General features: G+C 37.3%; 1 protein-coding gene across 1 annotated transcript in view; it reads right to left on the bottom strand.

Annotated features, from left to right (window-relative positions):
* Window positions 1-20281, bottom strand: part of LOC143607435 (V-type proton ATPase subunit H-like) — a 64004-nt gene extending 43723 nt beyond the window's left edge. The window contains exon 1 of the mRNA XM_077082884.1: window positions 20268-20281. The gene's annotated coding sequence lies outside the window, so the exon portion shown is untranslated. The remainder of the gene's footprint in view (window positions 1-20267) is intronic.
* Between the last annotated feature and the right edge of the window lie 4614 nt (window positions 20282-24895).

Genomic DNA, 24895 nt, shown 5'->3' with positions numbered 1-24895 from the left:
GCACAGAAGAAGAGGAAAGCCACTACTTCAGCCGAGACTGAGCCCTTTGCCGATATGAGCACTACTGACGTTGTGGAGAAGCTGCAAGCTCTTGCCAACTTTCTTGGGACAGTAAGTACTTTCTTTTATCCTGAAAATTACTGCAGAAAACTTATGTTAATTTGGGGATAACAGAAAACTAAAGGTTACCTTCAGAGATCCTAGGATGCTGAGTTGGCTCAAAAAGATGCTGAGGCTAAGGTTGCCGATCTTCTGCATGCTGCTGACATCAAGGATAAGCTGCTCAAAAAGAAGGATAAAGAGATTTTGGATCTCAGAGCCTCATTTGAGTTGGAGAAGACTGAGTTCCTTGAAGAGGCCAAGAAGTGTGCAGCCACCAGTATCCTGGAGTCGATGATCAAGATTTCAGAGGAAGTTCAAGCGAAAGGCTACACGATGGATTCCTGGAACTTTGTGGCTTGGAGGAAGAAGCTGAAGATGCTGAGGGGTGAGAAGATTGAGGAAGACGATGTGGCGGGCACTTCTGAGGTAGTCAAGGAGGCTGGTGCTAGTGAATGTGACATCTGCCCCGATCCGACCCGACCCAGGTACCCGTTTCTCTGACCCGATCTCTTTCTTTTATGATTTAATATTTATACTTATATTTTACTTTTAATAATAATATATATTTTTCTTCCCGCCTCTTTCTCTCTCTTTCTTTCCGCCGTCCCGTCCCTCTCCTTCTCTCTTTCCGCCTTCTTTTCCCTCTTGTCGCCGTCCCGCCCTTACGCCTTGTTTCCCTCTTTTTCTTCTAACTCTTTGCTTGTCCTTTGTTCCTTCCCGCCTAAGGTTGTCTGCGCAGCTCCACGCGCCAGACTCCCTTACAAGGAATCCTGCGTGAAGACCACCTGTACAGCGATTCGCGAGACGAACTCTTCTCACAGCGCGCTAAGAATTGTAATTCTTCTCGCAGCGCAAACGCGCTAAGGATTTGTAGTTCTTCTCGCAGCGCGCTAAGAATCGTAGTTCATCCCTCGACGCGCGAAGAATTATAGTTCTTCCCGCGGCGCGCTAGGAATTTTAGTTCCTCCCGCGGCGCGCTAAGAAATGTGATTCTTCCCGCGACGCGTTAAGGTTGGTTCTGTCTGCCTTCGCGCTCGCGCACTTTTGCTTTCGCGCTCGAGCCTTCTCGCGCTAAACCCTTGAGTTTTCTTCTGTTTAATCTAGCCGTTTGCTTTTGTGTTGTCTTATCTTTTGTGCTGTTGACCTAATCTGCTTCTTGTCTGAAAAGCCACTTTTGGCGCAGCATGCGCACCAACCCCATTGGTTGGCAGAAAAAGTGACTGACATAATCTTTTGAGATCTGCTTTTTCCATGCTTGACCAGTACCTTTATCTGAACCGCCCATGCTTTTTACTGTTCCCTGTCAGCTTTTCCTTTGTCCCCTGCAGCTGCCATATCTTTCCATATCTTTTGCTTTTGGATTCTTATGCTTTTTGATATCTTTTGCTGGATCCTGTTAAAGATCTTTTCCCCTTTCTCTAGGGATTGTGTTCCCTAGGGTTTCTCTATAAATAATAGTATTATTTTTCCTAACACTACACACACAAACACTTAATCTCTCCTGTTTTCCTTGCTCTCTGCCGCCTCCCTCTCTGCCTCCGTCTTCCTCCCTGTTCTGCCCTGCTTTTCCGGTAATATATATATATAATAATTTACTTATTAATTATGCTAACTTATAATCTATGCTAACTTATAATCAAGACTTAAAACAGATCGTTAAAACAATAATCTTTATTTATAGGTTAACTTGTGCTTGTTTAAAGTTGGTTCTTGCTTTATCTTACACCGCATCGTTTATCAAGTGAGTAATCTCGTACCTAATCCCTTTTTGCTTTTAATGTTTTGGGATGATCATGTGTTCATACAAACTTAGAGTCTTAAACTTGTTTATGAACTTTAGTCGCGCAGTATCCCATGTGTTGAGGACGTTTACTTGGCTGTTTATTTGTATGTGTGTATCATTAACCGCTTTGTTCGGCCTATTCCGAAGTTTTCATGGATCCATTAGATGAACACGGGAGACCTATCGTTTACGGTTTTCTTTGTTTACACTTGCACAGATGTTTTCTCGTTTTTTGTGCTCAATTGGGAGCACGGATTGAACTATGAACTATGAGCTATGATCTATCTAGGCTTGATCACAATCTGATTGCACCCTTGTTAAACACCAGACATACACGTGTTGCGCGCAGATTTATTGTTATCTATGTATTGTATTAAACTTGATTTCTCACCAACACGCAAGTGTTTGACGTTTATTTTAACACATGTTCAGGTTTGCAGTAGCTGTTCTGGAGCTTGTGGACACATAGGAAGTTTTCTTTATTTTGGACCTAGATTAAAATGTATCAAGACAAGTTTTTGCTGTTCGAATATTTTGATTTATAATATATTGATTTATGATGATTTATGTTATCTTGTGTTTACTCTGCGCGTGCGCGAATGAATGTATTTATTAAATATTGACACCCAATAGTGTCACGAGTAATGAAACAATATGTGGCGCCCCGATGTATAATCCGCCTTTGGTCGGGGTGTTACAGTGAAGAGGTGAAGGAAACCAAGGCTGGTGAGGTGACGGAGTCGGAGAAGAAGGAGGGCGACCAGGTTAAAGGTGATAAGGTTTAGGCCTGGTTTTCAAGTGGTTTTTATGTGTTTTTGATGGTCGTTTGGACATTTTTTTTTCTGGTTATGTAAGGATAATGTAGTATGCTTAGGATAACGGTTTGGGTGGAGGGATCCTGGTTCAGGACGAAGCCCAAACCTTATATTTCCTGCTTTAAGACAATATGATGGTTCAGGTGGATGGGCTCTTTTTTGAGTGAAACCTGAATCATCCTTTTCCTGCACTTTTAATATTAGTAGAATAACCTTTTATGACTTATGTTGGTGTTTTATCTTCGTTCATGTTATCGAATTTTCACAATAAAGTTGATTTCATTAGAATTTAGAAATCGAAGTGAGATAAGAAACAAAATTTAGGTTTAAGTTAATGAACCATCATAAAGTCATAAAATTCATTAAATAGAAGGAAATAAAGAACATTGCAAAATAGGAAGTCATACCAGAATTATTTAGTAATCAACTTTGATAAGGTATAGACCACTTCGTTCTTGTTAACAAGATTACCTCTCAGGTTGTTCTTCTAATCATAAGGATATCTTGCAATATTATCCTGAGAATAATTTCACAAATTCTGGCAACAAGGCCCAAATATACTGGCGACAAAGACTAAACTAGCGACAAGGCCTAAACTGGCGATAATGCCCTTGAGAAGAGGTGAAAACCCCTTAAACCTTAGGATTAAACTGGCGACATGGCCCTTGAGAAGAGGTGAATACCCCTTAAACCTTAGGATTAAATCGGCGACATGGCCCTTGAGAAGAGGTGAAAACCCCTTAAACCTTAGGAACCGGTACGTCTACCATAAACTTGAGATTCAAACCAATAGCTGAGGATAACGTGGTAACAAGTCACTATATTTCATGTGCTGGCCCCGTCTCTCAAACTACGGCCGAATAAACGTGCGCTACAGGCGATCTTAAGAAGAGGTGAAAACCCCTTAAACCTTAGAAAGTATTGAATAATACCTTAACTGGCGACAAGGCCCTTGAGAAGAGGTGAAAACCCCTTAAACCTTAGACATAAACTGGAGACAAGGCCTATATATACTGGCGACAAGGCCCAAATTGACTCCATTCCATGTGGGGATACCACATATCTTCAAGCTACAAAACAATCAATTCTAAGTGAGGGGTGGGTGTTAGCCTTGCTAACACCCCTCCGATGCTTAAGTCAGTACCAGGATAGAAGAATAATAATGTTGAAAAATAAAAAGATAAATTAGAATACGTACCTTAGTTGTTTAACATTACTGTTAAATTATCCTCGGGAGAGAAATCTTACATAAAATATTTTTTGAGGTGGATAGCGTTCCAAGCCCTTGGTAGTAAGTCACCATTCAAAGTGGACAATCTGTATGCCCCCATTCCTTCTTCCGAATCTATCAAGTAAGGACCTTCCCACCTTGGTGCAAGCTTTCCATCTGTAGGATTTGTAGTATTCTGAAAGGCTTTTCGGAGAACCAAATCCCCTTCTTGAAATGAACCCTGATATTTTTGTTGTAGGACTTTGCTATCTTCTGTTGATAAGAGGCCATTCTGATCTTTGCTAAATCCTTGAGTTCTTCTACTGCATCTAAATCTTCAAGTAGACTTTGAGTGTTATCTTAGGAATTTTGATGACTGAATCTAGCTGTAGGGATAACCATCTCTGTCAGGATAACTGCTTAAGCTCCAAACACCAATGAGAAAGAAGTCTGACCAGTAGCATTCTTTGAAGTGGTCCTATCTTCCCAAAGAACAAAAGGTAGTTCTTCGGCCCACTTTCCTTTCTTAGACCCCAACTTTTTCTTCAGGTTGTTGATAATGATTTTGTTGCTTGATTCTGCCTGTCCGTTAGCCTGAGGATGGACAGACGTTGAAGTGATCATTTTGATTCCCCAACTGGCACAAAATTTGGTGGTTCTCTTGCCGATGAACTGCGAGCCATTGTCACACACTATCTCTGCCGGGATTCCAAATCTTGTCAGAATATTACGCTTGATGAATGAGATAACTTCTTTCTCTCTAACTTGAACAAAAGACTCAGCCTCAATCCACTTCGAGAAATAATCTGTCATTGCCAGCATAAAGACTTTTCCTCCCGGAGCTCTTGGTAGCTTTCCCACAATATCCATACCCCACTTCATGAAAGGCCAAGGGGATATAATAGGATACAATGGTTCAGCTGGCTGGTGGAGAATGTTGCTATGTCTCTGGCATGCATCACATTTCTGAGAATAATTCATAGCATCCCTCTTCATCGTTGGCCAGAAATATCCGGTCCTCAGGATTTTAGAAAATAGTGCTCTGCCCCCAGTGTGATTCCCACAGTCTCCTTCGTGGATATCCTGAAGAACTTCTTGAGCTTCTGTCTTCTCCAAACACCTAAGATATGGTCCTGCAAGAGATTTTCTGTATAATACATCATTCATTATAGCATATGGGATTACCTTTGTGCGAAAAGCTCTTGGGTATCCTTGGGGATAACTCCATCCTGGATATATCTTCTGATCTTGATTCTCATATCTTCACCATTTTCTGATATTTTATTGACACCTTGTTCTTCTATTGTTGGGCTCAGGATATGTATGATGGGAATCTTGACACCTTCAGGTATTCTGAAGTATGAAGCTAAGTATGATAGGGCATCTGCTTCAACAGTCTCTTCTCTAGGTACCTGTGAAATATCAAACATTTCGAAATATTTTGCTAGTTTTTTACTAGTTCTAAGTATTTCATTAGTTTTTCTCCTCTAACAGTATATGAACCATTAAAATTATTAGTTAATAATAATGAATCAACATGTACTTGAATAAACCTGATTTTCATGTCGATTGCTAGTTGTAATCCTGCTATCAGAGCTTCATATTCTGCCTCATTGTTTGTGGCTTGGAATCCGCAGGATATTGATTGAGGTATAATGTCCCCCTGTGACGATTTCAGCAGGATCCCGAGACCTGTTCCTCTAACATTTGAAGCACCATCAGTGTATAGCGTCCACTTATCTTTGGTTTCTTGAAGTTGTTGGACTTCCAAGTTTGCTTCTTCTTTAAGTTCACTGGTGAAATCAGCCACAAAGTCTGCTAATGCCTGGGATTTGATGGCAGTCCTGGGTTCATATACTATATCATATGCACTCAGATTTACAGCCCATTTTGCCATCCTACCTGACATTTCTAGTTTTCTCAAAACAGACTTAATAGGGTAATTAGTTTTAACAAGAATATGATGAGTTTCAAAATAATGTCTAAGTTTAGTAGATGCCATAATAAGTGCTAAAATTAATTTCTCAAGATAAGAATACCTGGTTTCAGCATCTAATAAATTCTTACTTACATAATAGATGGGATGTTGTTGACCCTCGAGGTCTTTAGCTAAAACTGCACTCACTGCATTATTTGATACAACTAGATATAGAGATAGAGGTTCACCTTCTTGGGGTTTTACCAGTAGAGGAGCAGAGGAGAGATAAGCTTTTAAGGACATTAAAGCCTCCTCATGCTTACTGGTCCATTCGAATCTTTTGTTTTTCTTCAGGATATCATAAAATTCCTTGCACTTTTCTAAGGATTTGGATATGAATCTGTTGAGTGCTGCTATCCTGCCAGTCAGTCTTTGAATATCTTTGACTGATGCTGGGGATTTCAGGTTTAGGATAGCTTGTATCTGCTATGGACTCGCCTCTATCCCCCTTTTGGTGACCATGTATCCTAAGAATTTGCCAGCATTCACTCCGAAATGACACTTTCCAGGGTTCAGCTTCATGTTATATTTGTCGAGGATATCAAATGCAGTCTTGAGATCCTGGAGGTGATCCTCAGCTTTCTTGGACTTCACCACCATATCATCAATATAGACTTCCATCGTGTCCCCCAGTTGCTCTTTGAACATCATGTTGACTAACCTCTGATAGGTTGCACCTGCATTTCTAAGTCCAAAGGGCATAGCAATATAACAATAAATACCTGTGGGAGTCATGAAGGCTGTGTCTTCTTGATCTTAAGGTTCCATTTGGATTTGCTGAAATCCTGAGGATGCGTCCATAAACGTCAGCATCTCGCGGCCGGCTGTAGCATCTACCATCGAATTGATGTGTGGTCGAGGGAACGGATCTTTAGGACAAGCCTTATTCAAGTCTGTGAAATCCACACAAACTCTCCATTTTCCATTCTTTTTCTGCACAACTACTACATTTGCTAACCATCAGGGATATTGAACTTCCCTGATCATATTTGCCTTCAAAAGTCTTTCAACCTCTTCTTGGATAATTATGTTTCTCTCAGGTGCAAACTTTCTTCTCTTTTGATGGATTGGCCTGAAAGAATTATCAATCCAAGTTTATGTGTTATAATATCTTTGGAAATACCTATCATATCTTCATGTTTCCATGCGAATGTCGACAGTCTTGACTTGAGAAAATCGAGCAATTTTGACTCAATATCCTCAGGAATGCTGGTTCCCATCAGCACTTTGACTTCAGGATCCTCGGGATAAGGAAGTACTTATTTGATTTCTTATTCCCTGGCCTCCATTACGCCTCGTGCTGGTTTCTGTAATTGCTACGCCTGCTGGGGTTTGGCAGTACATTTCATAGAGGATGTGTAGCAATTCTTTGCATCTTGTTGATCGCTGATGATTTTGATAACTCCCCACGGACTTGGGATTTTCACACATTGGTGATAGGTGGAGGGGACTGCCTTCATGTCGTGTATCCAGGGCCTGCCTAATATGATATTGCAACAAGACAAACAGTCAATAACACAAAATTTTTGTATTTTATTTACCCCTTTCACGTGTATTAGGAGTTTTATTTCCCCAATAGTGCTCTTAGTCTCTTCGCTGAATCCAACCAATACTGAGGAACTGGGAACGATCTCATCATCAGGAATATTCATCTTTCTCATCACATCTAATTGAATAATGTTGACAGAGCTTCCACCATCTACGAGGATCCTGCGCACATAATGGTTAGCTACATATAACGTTATTACCAAACTATCATGGTGGGGATCCTGAATGTTGACTCTATCACTTTCATCGAAGGTCATGGTCTTTGTTTGAGTGAGAACGGATGTCTTTGTTTGTTTGTCAGCCACTTCTAACTTCCTCTGATCAGCATTTCTTTTTGCAGCAGAATAAGAGGTTCCACAGATGTCGGATCCTCCGGATATGAACATGATTGTTTTTGCATCCGTTGGTGGAGAAGTTGGCTTTTCAGGAATATTTTCAGGATTTTGTTCCTTTCCATTCTTCCGGCCAAGTAGCTATTTTAAGTGGCCTTTGCTGAGAAGATAACTAATCTCCCTTCTGAGTGCGATGCAATCATCAGTCAAGTGCCCAAAGTCTTCGTGGAAGGCACACCACTTTGATATGTCTTTGTAGGCTCCTTGTCTTTCCGTTTTCTTTGGCCACCTGGCTTTTTCACCTAAATCCTGCATGGCACACATTAATCCACCAATATCAACAGAAAAACAATATTCAGAAACTTTAGGATATTCTTCATCATCCTCATCATCTACTGCATTGATCCTGGGGTTATCAGGCTTGTAGTAAGGCTTTGACCGATATGATTTTCCTGGGGATTCGGCCTTTCTGTTAGTCTGATCGTACTTCGGGATACCGATCTTATAGTTTTTCTTATCATCTTCTAGCCTGATAAACCTCAGAGCTCTACTTCTTGCTTCATCTAATGACCTGCATGGAGTCATAACAAGATCATCATAGAAAGAGGAGCCCTTTTCTAACCCTAGCTTAAGAGCTTCCACTGCTGAAGCCGGGTTTAGATAGAGGTGCACAAATCGGTTTTTTTAAAAAAACCGGTTCGGTTATTAACCGGACCGGTTTTTTTTGGCCCGAAAAAAAACCGGTTCAGTTAATAACCAGACCGGTTAATAACCGGTTTTTGTATGTCAAAACCCTAACCGGTCTAACCGGTTAGGACCTGTTTAGAAACCGGTTAGAAACGGTTAATAACCGGTTAACCGGTTTTTTTTTTAAAATAACCGGTTTTTTTCATAATAACCGGTTTTAAAAAAAACCGGTTTTTCCATTAACCGGTTTGTTAACCGGTTTTGGCTCTAAAACTTGTAACCGAAATACGAACCGGCGGTTTGTAAACCGGTCAAACCGGTTTTTAAAAAACCGGTTTTCGTAAAAACCGGTTTCCGGTTTAAACCGGCAAACCGGTTCCCGGACCGGTTTTTTTGACCATCTCTAGGTTTAGATTTGGAATTTCCAACGACTCCTTGCTAAACCTGGTAATAAAATCTCTCAAGGATTCCCCAGGATTTTGGGTAACCCTGTAAAGATCACCTGTCATTTTCTCAAATGTTCTACTGTAAGAAAACTGGTTATTGAACAAGTTAATTAAATGAGAAAAAGAAGTGGTAGTATTAGGAGGAATACTCAGTAGCCATTTCATGGCTGCTCCAGTCAAGGTAGACCCAAATCCCTTGCAAAGACATGCTTCCTAGATTTCCATAGGGATTGGGTTGATCTCCATACGCTCTCTATACTGTGCAACATGTTCCTCGGGATCCGTTGAACCATCGTACAGTTTCATATTTGGGGTTTGAAACCGTTTTGGGATCTGTACGTCACCAATTGATGGTACAAATCGGGATATTCTGTGACTATCAGTGGGAACTTCAGCTATGGTACGGGTAACACCGGGAACATTTGATATCATGTCCTTAAGCTTTTGTAATTCTCGGGCTAAACTTGAACTTATGCCTGCATCCTGCAAAAATCCTTAATTAGCATTAAAAGGAATTGTATTGAAAGTGTTACCCTGATTGATATTATGAGTAACGGTTTGGGTGTATTAGCTGGCATTCCCGAACATAGTATTTCCTGGAGTAACAAATGGAGTGGCCGAAGTGTTAGCCTGCATCGGGATGAAGTCTCCCTGGTGCATCTCAGAGGACCCTGCAAATTGCTGAGTTTGAGCAAATGGCTGCTGAGGATTGAAGAATCCTGATGAAGGTACACCTGAGAATCCTGCCTGTTGCGGAAATCCTGAGGATACCACCTACTGATAAGGACCTGAGGATCCTCCCTGCTGCGACAATCCTGAGGATAACGCCTGTTGATAAGGACCTGAGAATCCTCCCTGCTGCGACAATCCTGAGGATCCTGCATGTTGAAACGACCCAGCAAAGGATGCATGCAAGTATCCTTGGGATCCAGATGAGTACAATCCCGCAGACCCTTAGTGCTGGAAGAGAGAGGATCCAGGGTTGTACGCCATGGTTGACTCCAGACGCACCAATCCTGAGGATCCTGGAGGAGTGTAATCTAGAGATCTCGGGATTAATGGCGTGAATTCTTCCGCCGGCTTCTTGGCTTTTCTGATATCTTCCAGTTCCTTCACCCGCATCTGGTTGGTCTTGTTCTGGCGATCCATCTGTTCCTGTAACCGCTTATAAATAGACAAAAGTGCATTATTAAATACCATAACGGGATACTGGGGAGACGGTCTCGATCCCGAAAATACTGGAGTGGCAGTTTTCTTCTGAATGTTGTCAGGTTTTTTCGGAATAACAGCAGCAGAAGGAGGAGGAGGCATGGAAGGTTTCCCGGAGGAATCTGAGGCTGCGGCAGAAGAAGAAACAATCTTTGGTTGGGAAGACATGTTGTGGATATTGAAAGTAGGGTTTAGTTTGAGAATTGATAGTGAACAGCACCGTTTGCCCCATGGTGGGCGCCAAATTGTTTCGGTCAAAAATTGGCAAAGAAACTTTTGATCAAATTAGTGCGTGAGGTGAAGTGCTTATTGATAATAAGATTGAACACAACGATATGATTACGAGGGAAAAAACCCTTGATTATAATAATCTTACGTCGGTAAAAAATTAACAACGTAATCTTTGGTCGAATTACTTCGGTCAAAGATTAAGAACGTAATCTTTGGTCGGATTCGTATGTGATTATGATAATCTCCGGCACAAAAAACCCCCAGACGGTGAAAACTATCACCGTCGACTTTATTAATAACGAAAATAGGTGATTACAAGTGGTGGTGCTGATAAGTGATCGTAAGCTATGTGATACAATGTTTGCTAGTAAGCTAAGTCGTGAGAGTGTGTGTTCTAGTGATATTATCAGCTCGTTTATATAAGATAAGGTTACAACTGTTATCCCGAACAATCCGGAAACCCTAGACTATTTCCTCAATAATCCGTTGCATGCCCACGTTCCATTTGACGAAGTTCAAGCACTAGCCGTTGTAAGTCCACGTTCATATCAACATATTTAACACGTGATCTTATCTGCACAACAAAGAAAAATAATATAGGACAATTGAATTAGTCAAACCTCATCCTCGGAATATTAGCGTTGACAGGATAGCTCAAAATCCTTGAATTGTAGCTCATCCTGAGGATAGAAAATTTACACCCAACGGTAACTTTGTCATGAAATAAAGTCATGCACCCTACCCACATGTGATGGTGACAGTGTTTTCATGTGGTTTGAAAACCATGCTCCATACCCGCACTGGTGCTCCGTCAATGTATTTTTAGTAGTATAGATAAATAAAAATAAATAAAATTTATGTCATTAAATACAGTTAATAAATAAAATAAAATAAAATAAATAAAACTTATGTCATTAAATATGGATTGAATGTAATGGGATATTGACTAAAAGATTATTTTACTTCTCTAAGAAGTTGTAATTACTTATAGTAAATGCATTTAGTATCGTAAGATATGAATAAAATGTTGTATAAATCTTACGATGAAAAAGTACTTACCATGTAATTCCCATTTCCCAATATATTTATAATATAGTATAAATAAAAGGGTGTAAAACTCTTAAAATAAAATAGCTTTTAACATGTCATTCTCAATTCCATAAACAAATGAACACGAACACTACCTTTTATTAATTAACAAAAAAGGTGAAAAAACACTTTTTTTTGTTAGATTGTTAGGTTAGAGAACATCCATTGAAAATCATATTTCCCAAACTATTTGCTTTAAAGAAAGATAAGGATATACTAGTCATGAATTGCTATGAGTGGAGAAATAATAATATTAGTTGGAAATGGAGGTGGTGAAAAAGCTTAAGTCGGCTCAACTTCAGAGTGAGTTGTATAATTGTTTCATCTCGTCAACGATGATTTCTTTAAATCTGGATACATGGTTGTGGAAGGGTTCAGATGGTACTTGCTCGGACCTTTTGGTGAAATCTTTTAGATGGGAACTTTACAATATCGATTAACAGGTGCAAGCCTTCAACTTATGGCTTAAACGGATACCCATTAAGGTTAATTGTATTATTTGGAGATTGTTGATTGATAGAATTGCAACTAAATATGCGCTTTCATCATGAGGGATAACATTGAGAGATTTGCATTGTGTATTTGGTTGTGGTGGCAATGAAACTGCACAACACCTATTTCTTGATTGTAAGGTTATTAAATAGATTTGGTGGACTATACACGATTGGGTCAAGTTGCCTAGATATACCAACTATGAATCGGTGAAAAATATAATTGATTATCCTACTAAGATTATAAAGAACAAACAGTTATGTCAAGTGGTTCAATCGATATCGTTGGTAATATGTTGAATGATTTGGTTATCGAGGAATGATTGCATTTTCAATAATGTTCCCTTTGTATTGTCAAAAATGGTACGTAATGACATCAAATCGGCTTCCTTCTCGAGGAATAAACAAAGGAGCAAAAGGACGAGTCTTGAATAGGAGATGTTGTGCAAATTCAACTTTGTGGATTTCCCAATTTAATTGGTTGTTTCCCTTATATTAGTCGTTTAATATTGTTTCAATTTTTCTCTTGTATTAGTCATTTAATATTGTTTGTATTTTTCTTACGTTTGTTTTTGGGCTACTTGTGTTTTGTAGGTGGTCCTTTTGTATTTACAAATATTTGGCCTTTCAAAAAGAAAAAAACCAAGATTATCCGTAATGGGGCATTATAGGAGCGGATAAAGCCACTACACCAACCCTCGGGCATTATGGGGGCATGAAGGGGCATGAGCGTTTCTACAATAACGATATATGTGGTTTGAAGTGGAAATGATTAAATAAACATTACAGAAGATGTTACCATTACACATGTTTTTAGTTAAAGAAAATGATGATAATGTGGCAAAAAAACGTCCGCTTAAGAAACATTAACCATTGGCGTCACGTATGACCTAAAGGAAGGAATCAGACACAATTTCCAAATTAGACCGAAATCAAAGAATGCTTTGATAAAGTCTAAGGATAGCTTGATTGTTACTTAAAATAGAAAGAAATCACATATATTTTTGAAAGGTCAAACTAAAGTTGTTGATGATGATATCACAGATGTATATTTAAGATAAGTATGGTGGAAGACGACAATGTCAAAGCATCAGTTTTTTTGTTTGTTTGTTTTGTTCTGTAGACATCTAAATAAAAAAACATACTAGTTTTTGTCACCTTGATTAGCCTTAGCTATCCACAAATTCTATTTTTAGTACGCTTACCCTTCAAAATGAATATCGTTTATATACATTGTGTCATAATCCAAGTTTAGTTAGAGGTAAATTATTTGTTAGGTGAATCCAGTGTAACTATATATTTATTCAAGTATATTATATTTATTCATATCAAAGTGAAATCATAATGAACACTGATATATGTTAAGAGGTGTGGAGTGCACGGTCATTGAAGACCATTATGATTTTCATCATCAATGGACCTGTTCCAAGGGAGTTGCGCGCCCCTTTGGTAGGGGTTAGGGAAAATACACTACACATGGTCCAATGGGCTAAGCCCCTGTAGGGGTCTTGTCGATGGCGTGTTGTTCTTTGGTATTAGCCATCAAGTTGATAAAACAGAAGACTTATTAGTCATCTATTTCTTTCATAAAGGTTTTGCGATAAATTAGGGCGATCCTAGGAAATTGGTAAAAGGGTTAAGCATGAGAACAAAGGAAATTACAATTCCTCGGTATTATTAATTATATCAAAAAACTTTAAAGAAATACAACTGTGAAAGTTGTTCTCCGGTAGCGCTAGCCACTCATATAGATCCAAATGCGAAGTTTATGAAAATAAAAGTGCAACAATATATATACAATTTGAATACTAGTAATATTATTTTTGCTGTTAGAAAGAATTTTATATGATATTATGATTCGTGAGCTCATCATGTGTGGAGTGATCTCGGTTGATTTTGTTCGGCACAACACAATCTTGTTGATCATATAACCGTGGGGTTAGTTGAAGAATATTCAATGCACAAGTTGACTATCAGGATAGGTTTAATATACATCAAAAGTCTCTTTTGCTAACATGTTCAATTCCCTTATAATAAAACATTAGAAGCTAAATTCAATGTGAAAATCTAGCATGTAAAGATTGAAATACATGTGATGTATCATATCAATGTATGTCTTCATACATATAAGAGTGCCTAGGCTGAATTTTAATTTCTTAATAATCCTTTTAAAGAACTACCCACGGGAGTATGAAGTGTTGCCGTTTCAAGAAGCTTGGACTTGGATTTATTTGCTTATATGCACATGGCTTATAAATGTTATCAAGATTATTTGAGTACGAAGAACTTATGCATATGCTATCTTTATGACTTTATGTATTTTAATGGAAACTTGGATTTAAATAATTTCAAATTTGAACTATTAGGAAATATAATTCTCAACTAACGGGTTGATTGTTGATGGTCCCATCTTTTAACATATTTTTTCCTAAAGAATCAAGGTTACCAAAGAAGACAGACCCAATGCAGGACCTAACAGGTTGAGTACTTGATGAAAGTTGCTTCATATATAGATGGTTGAAAGAAAATGGTGTGGGAACTGATCTCCTGTTATCATCAAAGTTGCTTCATATATATTAGGATGATCGATAGAAAATGGCGCAGGAACTGATCATTTGCTATCGTCAATAGTAAATGATCATTAATCAGAACTATGGTCAACAGCATCAAGGACAAAGCAGCATACAATCACTATCAACAACTATGATAACATCAACTCCAATCAACATCAAATTTGGGATCAATAGTAACCGAGTGATTAGCCAAGTTACTGTTGACAGAAGCCAATCATCGACAAATTACCACTAACAGAGTCACCACTAATGGTATCAAATTAATTGCCAACCGACACAAACTTCATGAAGAAACGTGACATTTCAACTAAAGTGTTGTGATGTTTTACCAACTTTTTTTTAAATGGTAACATCTACACTACTCCTTAAATACGTTATTTTCTAAATTAACTCAATGCTTAATGATTGAATATGAGACTTCTCATCAAAAGACATAAGCTTCTATCACCAGACCAACTATCCAAGTCACTTGTTTTCCTGACTATAAAACAGAAGTCTTTAATTGGTCTATTTTGATACACATTTTCACAACATAAAACACATCCGCATTCTTGACTTTTCTAGTACTATTTGATTAGTATTTTAGGAGTACAAATTAGCGAAATTCTTTTAATCTTACTATGACTAAACATGATTTAGAAAATTTTATCCACACGCTTACGAACTACAAAGTTTTCAATTCAAAGCTTGTTTTTCTTTTTGATGAATACAAGTTGTTTAATCAGGATCCTGTTCGAACATGTTTGATAAGACGAGACTACTTTCCGTACATTGTACTATTAATAACGAGCATCAAATACCATATAATGAATCTACACTGGTCATTAACATGTTAAGCAACCTAATTCTGATTTATGGATGTCACGAAGACAAGATGAAACATGCAAAGGCACGTGATTCACTGAATGCATTTATGCATCTGTAAAATGTATATTTTTTCAGTGGATAGTAATTGTCATTTCATACTAAGAAATGTCTAGAAATGCAATTTGCATTTTAATATTCTTATAATTTAAATATATGTTTTCAGTAGATAGCTATTATTATTTTTGTGTCTGGTAGTTTTTAATAATATTTTGAAAATTTCATTATAACAATTTATTATTACAAGCGTACTTACAAAAGTTGTTAAGTGCTGCCAGGTCTGCCGACTATGAATTGTGAGTACTTGTTCTAGCTAGAAAGTATTCGGGAATTACTTGCCAAGTACTCGGCCTAGCTTGGTGGGGAATCACTACAAGAAAAGTGAGCAATAGCGGCGACACCTTTAGCGGCGACACCTACTATTAGCGGCGACTCATTTCCCTTAGCGACGCACAAATAGCTGCGACTCATTCGCGTCGATTTGTCGCCGCAAAAAGCATTAGCGACGAAATTTTTGCCACCATTGCCCCTTTTTTAGTGAATAATTTTATGGATTATTCATTGAATACTCGGCACAAATTTTACAACCATGATTATAGCTAATATGATTATAGGTAATATTAAGATGTTAATATGCTTATTAATTAATCAATTGGATAAATGCAAGTCACACATTTTTTCAATTACGAAACAAACATACTGCTACCCCAATTAAATATACAAACAAATGTAATAATATAACTACTAGAATAATATAAACACTTGTTAACTTTTAGTTTATATAAAGTTATAATCATACTAGAGTCTAGGAGAGTATATATAATAAGGGAAAATTGCCATTTTAAATTGATTTAATAATTTCAACGAAAATTGGTTTTATTGGCCATAACTAGAGGTGTTCAAAAAAACCGGTTACGGAACCGGTTTGGCCGGTTCAACCGGAAACCGGTTTTTTAAAAACCGGTTTTTTTAAAAACCGGTTTGACCGGTTTACGTAACCGGTTTACGTATCGGTTATACGTTTTGGAGCCAAAACCGGTTTTATAACCGGTTTTTTTTATAACCGGTTTTTTTTAATAACCGGTTATTAAAAAACCGGTTAACCGGTTTTTAAAATAACCGGTTTATTACCGTGATATAAAAAAACCGGTTAACCGGTTTTTTAATAACCGGTTAACCGGTTAAACCGGTTTTCGAACGTTACCAAACGGCTTTATAGCCGTTTTTTTTTTTTTTTTGACCGTTTTTTAGCCGTTTTTTTTTTGTTTTTTTACCATTTTACCCCCACAAACATATATAGTTTAGGTTGGGTATTGGTTAGATCACACTTGATTATACAACTCCAAACGCTCTAAACGTTTATTTCATACGCGATTATACAACTCCAAACGCTCTTCTTTCGTAGTCGTTTATTTCATACTCGAGTATACCACTCTTAATTCGTAGTCGATTATCATGGCCTCCCAAAGTGCTGCTTCATCGGTCAACATGGGTGCCTCGAACACGGGAGAAACCGTCGTTCGGGTCATCCCCACGAAACGAAACCAAGATATTTGGCAACATTTCGACCTATGCGAAATGTCTAACGGAACCCAAAAAGCTAGATGCAAACATTGTTTGAAGTTTTATAACAAAGAAGCAAACTCCAGTTTAAGAGCTCATGTAGAAAAGCCCTCTTGCAAGGTCTTGAAGGACGAATCCGGAAGTAGTTCGCAGCCGGAGATGACGAATCAAGGAACGGTGTTTACGTACGACCTTGAAGCGGTACGTCAACAGTTTGGCAACTTTGTGATTCAACAATCACTTCCTTTCAACCACTTCGACAACCCTCAATTCACGGAGATTTACTATCCAACAAGCCCCATTGCTTTACCAAAAATTGCTGTCATGTGCACAAAGTTGACTGAAATTCATTGTAGGGGTGCACCTTATTTTGATATGGGTGCAAAAATGAAAGAAAAATTTAGAAAATATTTTCAACAACTACCCGCTGTTTTGACCTGTGCGGCTGCGTTAAACCCTTGCATCAATGTTGGTGGTGTTGAAGCTTTAATAGAAAAAATTTGTGATGAGCTAGAGTTAAACGACGATCAAAACCCCCATTATAACCAAACTTTAAAGAATGCTTTCAACACCACCTTGGCAAACATGTATGATGTTTACCTTACAAAACACGGGTCGTCTTCCCAAATTCATGACTCGTTAAGAGCTGTTGCCCAATCCCAATCCCAAACCGACCTTGAAATGGGGATGTACTACATGATTTGGGAAGACGCCGGTAAACGTCAAAGGGTAAACACCCCAAGCAGTGAACTTGGAAGGTATGGTGGTACCAACTTTGTGAAACACATGACTCCGGATGAATTTAGAAGTCTTGATATGCTGGCTTGGTGGAGAGGTAAGGAGGATGAGTTTCCGATCCTCGCCGCCATGGCCAAAGATTTACTAACGGTCCAAGCTTCCACGGTAGCTTCGGAGTCTGCTTTTTCTGTTTCTGGCAGGGTTATATCGATTAGGAGGACTCGACTCACTCCACCAGCTGTAGAGATGTCGATTTGCTACAAGGATTACTTGGACTCTTTAGATAGGGCACAACATCAACGCTCACTCGAGGGGGAAATGGAGTATGAGGCGGCCTTGTATGAAGACGAGGTCAATCAAGGACACACTCAACCAATGACCGATGAAGAAGCCGCGTACGACGATTACCTAAGGAATAGCTCGGGATCGGGTAGCGAAGAAAATGAGTAACAAACATCAACTTGTTAATGTAATCGTGTCTAAGCATTCTTTAATGTTTGTATTTTTGAGTTACGAATATGCGATAACGATTTAATGTTTGTATTTTTAATGTAAAAGCTATAAATGAAAGTTATGTGTTTTTAATCTTCCAAGCAAAGAATGCTAACAACGAAACCCTAAACCCTAAACCCTAAAGCAAAAAAAAAAAAAAAAAAAAAAAAAAAAAAAAAAAAAAAAAAAAAACCGGTTAACCGGTTAGACCGGTTATTAAAAACCGGTTGTAAAAAAACCGGTTTAATAACCGGTTCTAACCGGTTTCTAAACCGGTCCAAACCGGTTTGGCCGGTTTGAGTTTTCATTGACAAAAACCGGTTAATAACCGGTCCGGTTATTAACCGAACCGGTTTTTTTCTGGATAAAAAAAACCGGTCCGGTTAATAACCGAACCGGTTTTTTCAAAAAAACCGATTTGTGCACCTCTAGCCATAACTATCGTCTTTTGATCACTGCTGGTCCCAACTAACGAATTGGCTGCTGACGGTTCTAACTTTCAACGTATATGTTCTTAACGGTCCACGACTAACAAATTTATAACGCCGTTAGTTTCAGGTCGCCGGAAAACCGTTTTTGGCCCGGAACACACACATTTTTCCCGAAAATGCAACAATTTTGTCTTAAACATCATGGTAACTTTGTATCGTATCTTTAAGAACCTTTTTCAAGTAAAAACCCCAATTGTTGAGGTCGTTGGAACCCTAGAACCATCGTCGGAATTAATTAATGGCGCTTAAGTGACGGTGGTTGGTTCGCGGTGAGTCAATTGGTGGTGGTGGCGATGTTCAGGTGGTATTTTCGGCAAAAAAAATTGAGCTTCCCGGCCAAAACGTTTTTCTGGCGACCTGAAACTAACGACGTTCGAATTCTGTAAAATACATTAAAAGTTGGGACCATCAGTGACCAATTCGTTAGTTGGAAACGGCAATAACCAAAAGACAATAGTTGGGACCAATTAAAACAATTTTCCTAATTTCAAATGTGATATGTATGTTGGTAAATGGTAATAATATATACCGACAATTTATGCAGTAACACAACTTTTATTTTCGTTAACAAGGGAAATCCCACTTGCATAATCTTGATAAATTTACAATCTGTTTACACTTGATTTATAGTCGACCGATTTCGCTCACAAAAAATTACGATCACACATTTTCTCAAGGTTCGGGAGTTACTGTAGCAAAAAAGTAACAGCTTGTGAAAATGACATTTACATGAACCTATAATGATGCTAATAAATATATTGAGAAACAACAATTGCTTATCATTTTGGTTGGACTAAGACATTTTTTTTCACCCTTCTCTCCTCATCTTAAAAGATGAAGCTTTTACCAAACCACGTGTATCAAAGTGTGTATATAAAAGTAAGATTGGCTTGAGGTGTACGAGTAAACCGTTTAAATAATAATAATAATAATAATAATAATAATAATAATAGTAGGGGTGCACGATTTAATATATTCATCAATGTGTACATAAAAGATGTTTCTGTTCAAGTGATTGAAACATTAGTCCCGTGATGAACAAATATATAGATTTAGGAGTAGAATTGGAAATTGTGAGTTAGTCGCTCAAAAAATTAATTAAAGCTCTTATAACTAGGCGCACGATCAAATTTATTAATTTACACGAAGGGCTTTCTTACAAATGAGTTGACATTGAGTAATTAGGCTTTCTTTTAGTTGAAGTACATGATTTCAAGACTTACAATAGTTCACCAGAGATTCCAATCAATTACTTGGAACACATTTTTTTTGGGAGAACAATAACAACAAAAAAAAAATAACTTATTTTTTGAATCTTAAAAATATTTAAAGTATAAGCTAATGATTAAAACGCAATGCTTATTTTATGTTTTCTAATGTTCAACAAAAAATATAAACAAAATTCATTTATTTAATACGTCATGTGCAAATCATAATACTTTACAAAAACAAGAAAAATATAAACAAATGAGTTTAATAGTTTTTTTTATGTAAAATAACATATACATTATCTATCTATATCTATACTATATATAAATGTATAGCATGAGTGAGGGACGCCTTAAATTTTAAGAGATATTAAACTTGTTGCTTTTAGTACATAGTATAATGCATAAAATTAAAACATTTTAGGGGCAATTTTGTATTTTGACAATTTTGTCTTTTAGCAAAAGCAAAATCTTACGGTTTATATTTAATTTATTCAAAAATAAATGAGAAAACTACTGTTTGCGTCCCTGTGGTTTTAGGGAGGAGACACAATGAGTCCCCAAAAGAAAATTTGAACTGCTTGAGTCCTGTAGTTTCAAAAATGAACTATTTGAGTCCGTGTTGTTACTTAACTATGTTAGCTTCAAAAGTAGATTCGACATTTCACTTTTATATATATATATATATATATATATATATATATACGTTGTCACTCTGAGTCCTTGAACTTTCATAATTGGTCACTTTGAGTCCATTTCACCTTTTAACAAAAACAAATAAACTTGACCAACTTTTTAAGCAAACTTAACGAACTGAATCATTTTTTTTAACAAGTAGTTCATTTTGTTTAACAAAAATAAACGAATCAAACTTGTTTTTTAACAAAAATAAGGGACCCAAACTTGTTTTTTTACAAAAAGAAACAAACCAAACTTATCTTTTAACAAAAATAAATGAATCGAACTATTTTTTTTCTACTAAACTAAACGAACCGAGCCACTTTTTTTAACAAGCCGTTTAGTTCGGCTCATATTTCTGTTAAAAAACGTCTGGTTCGTCTATTTTTGTTAAAAAAATTAGTTTAGCTGGTTTTTTTAAGTTTTTTTTTATTTTTGTTAAAAAAAAAAGTTCGATTCATTTATTTTTGGTTGATTATGGTTTGGTTAGTTGATTATGGCTTGATTGATTATAGTTTGGAGGTTAATTATGTAATTTGGAGGTTATTTTTAAATAGGGACTAAAGCGGAGCAATTACTTAACCACAAGGACTCATATGGATCATCAAAAAGGGTAAACTAGTAATTTCAGATCTGGCAGGGACTCAAATAGTTCATTTTTGAAACCACAGTGACTCAACCAGTTCAAATTTTCTTTTGAGAACTCATTGTGCCTCCTTCTTAAAACCACATGGACGCAAACAATTGTTTTCTCAAAATAAATACAAGTTTGGTTCTTTTATTTTAATCACATTTTGTTAATTTATATAATAGTTACATATATACCCCTTATTTTAAACCAACTACCCCGACGACGTTTAAACGTTTATAACTTTTTCACACGCAAATATTTTTTTTAAAACATTATACCATTAAAACGAGTATTTTATTCTCTTTAATTTTATTATGGTATTGCAATACTTTTTTCATTCAAAAACTTAACGTGTTACGTGATTACTATTAAAGATCGGCAAACGAATTGGGCGGGTTCGGCCGTTCGGGTCATGGGTCTAAAAGGTTAAGGTTGGAATGAGTCGATACAAAAAGGTTAATTCGGTTTGGGTTAGGACGGGTTTGGGTTGAAAGAAGTCGAGTCATAACGAATTTCGGTTAACAAATTATCAAGTGGAACGGGTTGCGGGTCAAGACGACTTTCATGTAGCGTTAAGTGCGCACCAACACCTGTCTGAGCGTGCACAATCGTTGTGTGACGTGCTTACTAACACTTGTTAAGATTCCAATGTCGAAATACGAGTATAATATCGTCGGGTTACGCTCGTATTATTATGAAGTCACGCACATACAGAGACAGTAACACCGGTTACGCATCCGATTTCATGTTTACGTGCATACCTCGCCGCATCGCGCGGACACGCAACTAGTACTATATATATAAATAATGGCAAGAACCTCTTAACTTTTAAGAGGTCCAATCTGTAATGCAATATGTACAAGTTTCATTGCATAAAATTTAAATAAAGTTGGGGTACTTTTGACTACACACAAACCACCACTACCCGTAAATTATAATTGTTATTTATAATTACAATATATACCCCTTAAAACTTACAATATATACCCTTAAACTTTAGTTAACTTTTGTTATATTTAGAAATGTTTACACATTTTTCCCTTCATCTTTATCAAAAAAATTTACAAACTTACATTATTTTTTGCGTTCGTCTATATTTTTAAATATATAATGTTCTTAAAAAAACCGAACCAACCATTACAACGTGCTTATTTTTGTCGATGTTTCGATATAAAAAAATTTCAAAACCGATTTGTAGATTATAATGTACAAATCAATAAAGCATTAAAGTATAACTTAGATATACAAATAAAAATCTATAAAATGTTTATAAACACCCCCGGTTCTATTTTACATTATTAACTATGAAATTATAAAACCAACTCTGCCAATAATTTTTTCATACGTTAATATTTTTTTAAACAAGCGGCACCATAAAAAAGAGAATTTTATTTTCTTTAATTTGAGTATAATATCGTCTTACGTTTTTTTAGTTAAAAAAAGTTAACATTAACATAGTGGTTTTTGCGATCCAGTTTTGATAGTTTCTAAATAAACAATTAGTAGCGGTTTTTGATCATCGTAAACTGAAACACTACCGTTAAAAATTGAAACTAAACCATTATCAACGGTATGTGTTCCCGCTAGAGGTGCACAAATCGGTTTTTTTGAAAAAACCGGTTCGGTTTTTAACCGGACCGGTTTTTTTTATCCAGAAAAAAACCGGTTCGGTTAATAACCGGACCGGTTATTAACCGGTTATTATTGCTGAAAACTCAAACCGGCCAAACCGGTTTGGACCGGTTTAGAAACCGGTTAGAACCGGTTATTAAACCGGTTTTTTTATAACCGGTTTTTAAAAACCGGTCTAACCGGTTAACCGGTTTTTTTTTTTTTTTTTTTTTTTTTTTTTTTTTTTTTTTTTTTTTTTTTGCTTTAGGGTTTAGGGTTTCGTTGTTAGCATTCTTTGCTTGGAAGATTAAAAACACATAACTTTCATTTATAGCTTTTACATTAAAAATACAAACATTAAATCGTTATCGCATATTCGTAACTCAAAAATACAAACATTAAAGAATGTTTAGACACGATTACATTAACAAGTTGATGTTTGTTACTCATTTTCTTCGCTACCCGATCCCGAGCTATTCCTTAGGTAATCGTCGTACGCGGCTTCTTCATCGGTCATTGGTTGAGTGTGTCCTTGATTGACCTCGTCTTCATACAAGGCCGCCTCATAGTCCATTTCCCCCTCGAGTGAGCGTTGATGTTGTGCCCTGTCTAAAGAGTCCAAGTAATCCTTGTAGCAAATCGACATCTCTACAGCTGGTGGAGTGAGTCGAGTCCTCCTAATCGATATAACCCTGCCAGAAACAGAAAAAGCAGACTCCGAAGCTACCGTGGAAGCTTGGACCGTTAGTAAATCTTTGGCCATGGCGGCGAGGATCGGAAACTCATCCTCCTTACCTCTCCACCAAGCCAGCAAATCAAGACTTCTAAATTCATCCGGAGTCATGTGTTTCACAAAGTTGGTACCACCATACCTTCCAAGTTCACTGCTTGGGGTGTTTACCCTTTGACGTTTACCGGCGTCTTCCCAAATCATGTAGTACATCCCCATTTCAAGGTCGGTTTGGGATTGGGATTGGGCAACAGCTCTTAACGAGTCATGAATTTGGGAAGACGACCCGTATCTTGTAAGGTAAACATCATACATGTTTGCCAAGGTGGTGTTGAAATCATTCTTTAAAGTTTGGCTATAATAGGGGTTTTGATCGTCGTTTAACCCTAGCTCATCACAAATTTTTTCTATTAAAGCTTCAACACCACCAACATTGATGCAAGGGTTTAACGCAGCAGCACAGGTCAAAACAGCGGGTAGTTCTTGAAAATATTTTTTAAATTTTTCTTTCATTTTTACACCCATATCAAAATAAGGTGCACCCCTACAATGAAGGTCACTCAACTTTGTGCACATGACAGCAATTTTTGGTAAAGCAATGGGGCTTGTTGGATAGTAAACCCCGGATAAACTACTTGTGCAAGATTTAAAAATTTGAAGAACCTCCGTAACGATCTCAATCAATAACCAGTTTCTAGGATCGTACGGTGCACATTTACCCCTATTTGACAAAATTTGATGAAACGCAATTAACGATTGTTTTTGTTGGATGGCTTTCTCAAACATTTCACAAGTCGAGTTCCATCTTGTTGGACAATCCCAGTTAGGCCCCAACCATTGACAGTTAGCTTCTTCACAAAATTTTTTGTATCTTGAAAATGTTGAATTGTTGCTAAAAACATCTCGTAACATTCTTTTAAAATTGTTTCTTTGCGTTTCGATCACGTTTAACCCATCTTGCACGGCCAAGTTGATAATATGTGCAATGCATCGGCTATGAAAAAACGCTCCATCACAGATAGGTTTATACTTTAATTTTAAATGGCCAACCGCGGCCGTATTGTTGGACGCGTTATCAAACGATATTGAAAAGATTTTATCTTCAATCTTGTATTGTCGAATGACTTTATCCAAGAGTTTAAAAATATTTCTACCCGTGTGCGGGTAATCAAACAATTGAAACGCAACGGTTCGTTTCATCATTTGCCACGACCGGGGGTCAACCCAATGAGCCGTCACACAAATGTATGAGTCGGGCGAACCATTAGGTACCGACCACACATCCGTGGTTAAGTTCACACCAGTTTGTAAGTTTGAAAAGTATGAAATTAGTTCGGATTTAGCGTTTTTCCATGCTTTAAGCATATCTCTTCTAAGGGTCGAACGACTTACGTG

This window comes from Bidens hawaiensis, unplaced genomic scaffold (genome assembly GCF_021521415.1).
Source record: "Bidens hawaiensis isolate Kalapana, Puna unplaced genomic scaffold, B.hawaiensis_p1.1 tig00002123_1, whole genome shotgun sequence".
In the NCBI taxonomy this organism is placed as follows: domain Eukaryota; kingdom Viridiplantae; phylum Streptophyta; class Magnoliopsida; order Asterales; family Asteraceae; genus Bidens; species Bidens hawaiensis.
The sequence above is the reverse complement of the archived record's forward strand: the minus strand, read 5'-3'. Positions and strand labels throughout refer to the sequence as shown.